The sequence below is a fragment of the Loxodonta africana genome, chromosome 9, assembly GCF_030014295.1.
Source record: "Loxodonta africana isolate mLoxAfr1 chromosome 9, mLoxAfr1.hap2, whole genome shotgun sequence".
Lineage (NCBI taxonomy): Eukaryota > Metazoa > Chordata > Mammalia > Proboscidea > Elephantidae > Loxodonta > Loxodonta africana.
Window position 1 is genome coordinate 115,928,087 of NC_087350.1, and position 7,747 is coordinate 115,935,833.

Here is a 7,747-nt window from a genome sequence, read left to right on the forward strand (position 1 = left end):
TCCGTCAGAAAACAAACAAACAGTATCGACTTTGTTAATAATGGAAAATAGAAATAATGACTGCGTAATCGGGACTAATTTACTGCAGAAACGTTTTCTCATGCTAGGAAAGCAAACATTCCCTCTTCTCCTCGGTACTTACCCAACAGCAGGAGACCATCCCATCGGAGAGTGCCCTCCCTGTTCAATTAACGTTATCCCTTAATTATTTCTGAAAACTATTAAACAACATAACCAACAGCATCCGTGGTCACGAGGCTTAATGTTACACCTCCAATGTTGGGCTGACAGCGGTATTTTGCCTTCCCAGAGTAAACTGTTAACAGTCCTAAATGTCAATTGGTACCATGCGTTATTTCTGTCATGATAGGCAATCCTATAAAACCTAATTCTTATTCTCTAAACCATGCATTCTCAACAGGGGAATATCACCTCCAAAACCCAAAACAAACCAGTTGCGGCCGAGTCGACTGAAACTCGCAGCAACCCTGCGTGTTGCAGAGTTGAACTGCACCCCATCGGGTTTCCAAGGCTGTGAAATTTCTGAAGGAGATAGCCAGGCCTTTCTTCTGAGGCATCTCTGAATGGGTTCGGACCGCCAACCTTTTGGTTAGTAGTTGAGTGCTTAACCATTTACACCACCCAGGAATCCAACCTCACCTCCAAGGGGCCAAAAATTGGTTCTTGGATAGTGAAAAAAACTTACTTTTTTAAAGTATAAACCACAGGTATACACACAGAACAATAGTGCATATATATTATATGAAATTTTCACAGGGGAAAAATATCAAAAAGCCGCTGGCGGACGGGCTGGATGATGATAAAAGGCTGAGAAACACTGCTGTCGATCGGCAGCTCATGAACTTGGCTGCCCATTAGAATTACCTGAGGAACTTTAAAAAATCCTGGTGCCTTGGTTTCACTCCCAGAGTTTCTGATGTCATTGGTCTGGGGTGTGGCCTGAGTTTGGTAGATTTAAAAGCTTGCAGATGAGGGCAGCCAAGTTTGAGAACACCGCCCTGGATGGCAGATGACACAAACCTTCCCTTCCTCCCTCCAACCCACGCTGTGGCAGAAATGACTAAACCGCCAGGATGCTCTCTCCCACAAAGCCCAGGTGTGGCTTTGGAATTTTTTCTAGCTATTATTTTTGCAATTTGTTGGAGTTGACACGTGAAATGAGCCCTGTTTGCCATCCCTGTTCTAGATGGCCCCCTGGACTAGAACAGAACCAAAAAGCGAACCTTGATGTTTTAGCCCCCAGACGTTTCTCATTAAGTGTCATGCCTTATACTTCCTCATCATGATTTTTTTTGAACAGCATAAGGAGAGTAGAGAACGAAAACTGGTGGTAAACAAGAAGAGAGGAGGAAGTTCGTCTGGCAGATGCCTAAGTCATTATCGGGTGCCGCCAAGTCGATTCTGACTCATAGTGACCCTATGTGACACAGAGGAACTGCTTCATAGAGTTTCCTAGGCTGTAGCCCTGGTGGTGCAGTAGTTAAACAGCTCGGCTGCTAACTGACAGGTTGGCGGTTGAAACCCACCAGCTGCTCCATGGGAGAAAGATGCGGCAGTCTGCTTCTGTAAAGATTTACAGCCTTGGAAACCCTGTGGGCAGTTCTACTCTGTCCTATAGGGTCACTATAAGTCAGAATCGACTTCGTGGCAATGGTTTGGCTTAGTCTTTGGAGTCTTTATCTGCTTCATTTTACCGACCACTGGGCTCTCAGATTGGAATGTATTACTGATGGGAAAAGGGTGGATAGTGGCTCAGAGATGAGATTCTTCCTCTTCAGAGCCTGGCTTACCATATCCCTCTCTCTGTGAAATTCATGCAAACCCAAAACGGACATGCTGGCCATCCTGCTTCTTGGGAAAACCGGGCTTCAACCATCCTTTGTAGTCTTCTCTCTAGTGAGGTCTGCGGTTGTCAGGGTAACAGGAAAGAGCTGAAAGTCGGTTAAGAAATGCCAAGAATCAGTACTCCTGTTTGCTGGGACCCCAAGGCAGCTGGTTCACCAGTCACAGAGGTGGAGAGCACGGGTGTGTAAGCTGAGAGGTAGGGGGAGGAAGAGAAGCAGGAAAAGTTTGCAGGCATCCTAGGAGTCCCTGGGGGGTGCAAACGGTTGATGAACGCTGCTAACCGAAAGATTGGGTGTTCCAGTTCACCCAGTGGTAACTTGGAAGAAAGGCCTGGCGATCTAGGCCCAGAAAAATCAGCTATTGAAAACCCTATGGAACACAGTTCTACTCTGACACATATGAGGTCGCTGTGAGTCAGTCAACTCAGCGGCAACTGCTAAACTGTCAGGAATCCTGACCACCTTAGTTACACATTCTGTATCAAGCAACCATGATCATTTTTTTTAAGACACAGAGTTCTATATGTAAACATAGCCTTCTCCCAGCCCCAACACTGCAAGAGCTCTTAACGCGTAGTGGGAGATCACACAGGTAAGGCCAACGAGTTGTTTCGGTTACAAAGACCTGCTCGGAGAGCGTGTCACGGTAAAATTTAAATTCGGCATGAGTATCTTTATTCATGAGTCTGGATTCCTCAGAGTGAGGATGTGTGTGCTTGTATTCTCATTTCAGTCAGCTTTCACATCCATCACAAAACACTCCAATACATGTATTTGGCCTGCAGTTAGCACCTATTCCTCCAGAGCCACGAGCATTTTATAAACATTAACTCACTCACATTAGTGAAAAGCATCGTATCCGACCACGGAGCCCACTGGAAAAGCCAACGACCTGCTTGGCTCTTAGCAAAACTGCTTTATTGATGGCTTCTGTGGATTGAGTTGACACCGCCCTCCCTGCTCTGATCTCCTTATTTCAGGCCCACAACCGCCCGCCTGGCTTGGCCTCCTCTCTGCGCTCCCTGCTTCTGTCCTGGGAGTCCGCGCCTGGGCAAGGGCGCCCACCTAGGTCCCAGGGCGAGGGTCTGAGGCTCCCAAAGCCCTCCATCAGGCGCCCTCCTCCCGTCGGGACCACTTGTCTGGAGGACTTCTCCGGGGCCCCTCGGCAGGACGCTGCTGTGGGGCCCAGCAGACAAGCCCCCATTGTTGCCGGAGACCCCGGGGCGCACGGGCGGGGCACGCCTCTCTGCTTTCGGAGGCCGGGAACGTGCTGGGGAGAAGGCGGGCCCTGCTGTCAGCCCGGGGAACAAAAGCCGCCAGGGCCAGGCTGGTTTGCAAGATCAACATTCATGAGTTCGACCGCTTAGAAAGGCGAATTGTGTGCAACCCTGGGCCTGAATGGGAGCCATAAATAAGGGATTTCACACTACCAAGCTAGAAGAATCTTCTGCCTCCTAAAATATTCTGAACAGCTTGTACGGCCCCTCCCAGGTTCCCACCGCGGGCGGGCTCTCGGGTGTGTGCGTGTGAGTGCCCAAGCCTGGCTGTCAGGGGCCAGGGGACTGGATGCAGCGCCCGTGTCGCTCCCGAAACGTCAGTCCGGGTTTTCCCGGGAGCTGCGCCGGCGGTCTGTTCCAGTCGTGCGGATCCAGGCCCGGATTTCCCGCCTGCCGCCGCCCGCGCGCTGGGGCCCCGGCCTGAGCCCCTGCGCAGGCGCGTTTCACATTTGCTCGCCCCGCACCCTATCAAAGGCTTTCATCCGCCGCCGGAGCAGGGACGTGCGCCCCCCCCACCCCAGCTACCCTCCTTGTAACCCGCTTTACTCTGAAATGTAAATGTGCCCCTTGATGCGAAAGGGAAGGGCAACCGGGTGTTGGATTTTTTTTTTTTTTGCAGTCCGTGCACACATATGCCTCCCCCTCCAGCCCTTGTGCGGGCCCACCTAGTGCCTCGACCTCCCCTTCTCCCCCATGGAGCTGTGCAGACCCCGCAGAGGCCCCGGACTCGGCCTCCCCTTCTCCCTCGTGGAGCTGTGCAGACCCCGCAGGGGCTCCGGACTCGGCCTCCCCTTCTCCCTCGTGGAGCTGTGCAGACCCCGCAGGGGCCCCAGACTCGGCTCCCCCTTCTCCCTATGGCTGTCCTCCGCCTACTGGTCCCTGTTCCTGTGAGTGGTTTTCTTTTGGGACAGACACGGGGGCGTAGGGGCTGACTTCAGGGTGTCACAGAGCTTTAGGTGTGGGGACCAAGGCAAGGGCTGGGTGGACCCACGCCAACTGAGTGCCCGGCTTAGCAGCCCACGTCATGTCACAACCTCGGGACCCTCTGTTAGTTTGGTTGCACCCCCAGCTGCTAATGGGGAGAGGCAGCCTCCCCCGGGGGAGGGTTGGACGCTGCAGGGTCAATGTTAATGGCTTCAGAGCCACCCCTCCCAGAATAGGGTCCTGAGGTCTACGCTGATGGGTGTCCCAGCAGGCAGCTGAGCAGGCTTGTTTGAAAATGACTTCATTTTAAGAATGTTTTCCCCTTTTCCTTGGGAGCCCCTCCTCCACCCCACTCTTGTGGAAGGATTCAGGCCTTGTAAAGAGTGTGTGTGTGTGTGTGTGTGTGTGCGTGCGCGCGCGCGCGCGCCATCCCCTTGTTCATAGAACTAAGCAGGGGAGAATTTAGATAAGCCTGCCATCAGAACAAGACTGACTCTCCCAATAATGGATGGATGGTGACCAAGCCGTGACTATACTGGAACGTAAAAGCAGGGATTTGACAGTTTTACAAATAATTTTTATTGAAATAGCTGCTTTTGAGAAAAGTATTTAGGATAAGTGTGTGTGGGCGGGGGAGGGGCACGTCAAATTGTTTGGCATGAATAACCCAGGTTGTTTACATTTTCTAAATAATTTCTTCAGTGCTCCTAATATTGTCCCTAAGATTTAATTAGTGTGAACACTCCACTGATTGGGTACTTTCTGCGATCAGTTACAGTCGTCATGCTGTGCAAGCATCGCCAGTATCCAGTGCCGAGTTTCCCATCACCATCAACAGCTGCTCACTGCTTCCTGAACAGTGGCTCCCCGGTCCCCCTCCCTCCTGCCCCTGGTAACCACTTATAAACTTTGGTCTCTGCGCATTTGCCTGTTTTAGGTATTTGGTACGAGTGGAATCATACAATACTTAACTTTTTGTGTCTGACTTAATTCACTCGGCGTAATGTTTTCAGGGTTCGTCCATGTTGTCGCGTGTATCAGGACTTCATTTCTCTTTATGGCTGAGAAATATTCCATTGCATAGACAGACTACATTTGAAGAAATATTATTTAATACAGCTTAGGGAACAGATGGCTAGGGCCTGGCTTTGCTAGAAAAAAAAAAAGCATTATGCTGCTGTTACCTGATGAGGGTCCGTGTCCTGGAGCAGTCGAGCCAATGAAACATACTCCAAGTCCGAAAGAGTGAGAAAGTTTATTAAGGAGGTGCATACATCACCGGGGACCGGCAGCAACACAGGCTGTCTCTGTGGGGTCCCAAAGAGCAGTTTTACATTAGAGCTTATGTAGAATCTGACAAGGGTTACAGGTGTCTTTGTAGTCCCCTGCCAGACATTTCTTTATTAGGCTAAAGATATACATATCTGATACCTGGGCTCCACCTTTCCTGTGGGGGTTGTAGGCCACAGGTGGTCCGGACAGAACAAGAGGTTATTTGCATCATTTAAAGCAAAGAACAAAGTCCTTAACATTTGGTCAAAACAAAGTCATTAACAGAAGTATGTGAGGAGGCAGGCAGAGGAAGAACAACTTATAGGTTTATCATGGCCTTAGTTATGTTAAGCTCTCAGTTGCCCATTTTGAAAAAGGAGGAAACACACTGGGGAGTATTGGGGCCACAGAAGGAAACAACCTTGGTTTAGCTTCTCTGTTGTTAGTTGCCTCCAGGTGGAACCTGACGCCTGGCAACCCCTGTGTGCGGAGTAGCACAGCTCCGTGGGGTTTTGCGAGGCTGTGACCTTTCAAAAGTAGATCACCAGGCCTTTCTTCTGTGGTGCCTCTGGGTGGGTTCGAACCGCCAACCTTTTGGCACGGTCAAGCACTTAACCATGTGTGCTACCCAGAGACTCCATCCAAAGCATCTGAATGACCGGTCAGTTTGTAGTGGCGCGTTCTGAATTGTTGCCGGTTGTTTTTTCTGCATTTGGCTCCGTTAGGCAGAACCTGTGTATAGTGGAGAAATTGCATCTTTTAGCTGGTGTCTAAAATGAGTCCCCAGCCGGCCCACGATGAACACGGAGGTTTTGGAGCCTGCCTGATGGAGCTGCCCCAGCACGCGGAGTACCTGTGGGGAGGCTGCTGCCCTGGAGAACGCCCGCCCCTCTGAACGTACGTAATCCCCTTCCCAGGGGAGAGGCTTCCCGAAACGACTTGAGCCACTGTATACAGGAAAATGGTTCATCGATCTTGTAGCCGGAAATGTCCGAGGAGCTCAATGCAGGAGGATGGGCCTTTGATCTGAGGGTGGAGCACACGCAGGCTGGGGGACAGGCGGCCCCAAGTTAAGTCAGACGGTGAGTGAGGCTGTGGAATTTTACCAAAGCTTTTTTTGTGCGTGCATTGCGGTTTATCCTGGGAAGTACAAACAGATCACCAGAGAGCAAACCTAAAATTTCAAACAGTAAAAGCTGTCCCCAGTGATCTTTATCAAGGTAGACCCTGGTCTCGCCAGAAAATGCTGTGTTCTCCTGTGGTTATTAAAAATAACATTCTCAAAGCGACACTTCCCTGTTGGGGCGCCCCTGGGGAAATGGCTGGATTTGGCTTCCTGGGTGCTGGTCAGCTGGCCCGCTGTGCTCCCTGATTGCGATTCACCGTGATTTCTCCTGCCGCCCTGCCCGTGAGGACTGTGGAGCAGTCTGTCTCGGTGTGGGAGAAGTGATTAGGGGCATGGAGGGATCACCCTGCTGCTATCAGCACTGAAGTATTTTCAAGGAATTGACCTTGCAGTCGCTGCCAGTTGGAAACCATGGCAACCACTGCCTGCCCCTGGAAAATGATCTCTCCTGCAGCCTCCCTGTCAATCAGCACACCCTTCCTCATCTTCTAACGCTGTGACCCCAGTAAAGGACACGGTGGCCAGAATCTGTCCTCCAATAATGGGATGACTCTTGGTTTTGAGGCCCAGGAAGACATCAACCCTTTGTGCTCCAACCCAGAGTCTCTAGGCAAATCACAATAGCTGGTGACAGCACCTAACAACAACAACAGTGTTTATGTGGCACTTGCTACCCGCTGTTAGCTGCCATAGAGCTGGCTCCAGCCCGTGGTGACCCCAGGTGCAACAGAACCAAATGTCGCCTGGTCCAGGGCCGTCTTCACCGTTGCTGGTGTGCTGGAATCCGCTGTGGCGGCCTCTGTGTGTTCTGAGTGCCTTCCACCCTAGGGGGCTCCTCTGCCAGTGCTATACTGCAGCGGTGTCATTAGGGTTGGTGCCACCCGGTGTGGTAACTCATGGTGTCACATACCCCTGCCCAGGGCGGATGGTGTGGCCCGCCCCACCGTACTCCCCTCCCCCAGCAAGGCCAAGTGCTGCACTGCGTCCGCCCCGCCCCACGTGCAGCTCCATCCCTCTACCATCGGCCAACTCAGAGGCTGCTGCACCCTGCCTGGTGGGTGTCAGAGGTTGGGGAGGTGACAAGTTACTGCACTGGGTGACAGGTGACAGCAACCCTAGTGATGTCACTGCCTTGGCTGCCCCATCTCCTGGCATTGCCCACCTGCTGCCACTGCCACCACTACAGACCCTGGGGTCATTTCGTTGTCATCCCCTCTGACAGTGTCATGGGGTGCAGTTCCACACTTCCCATCCCCCTAGCGATGCCACTACTATATTGGATG

The 7,747-nt window shown here is 51.7% G+C and overlaps 1 long non-coding RNA gene across 1 annotated transcript; it reads left to right on the forward strand.

The window, feature by feature from the left end:
• The first annotated feature begins 224 nt into the window (after window positions 1–224).
• On the forward strand, window positions 225–6,886 carry LOC135232323 (uncharacterized). Its single transcript, XR_010322874.1, has 2 exons — window positions 225–4,029; window positions 4,839–6,886. It is a non-coding gene; the product is annotated as an uncharacterized LOC135232323 (long non-coding RNA).
• The last annotated feature ends 861 nt before the right edge of the window (window positions 6,887–7,747 follow it).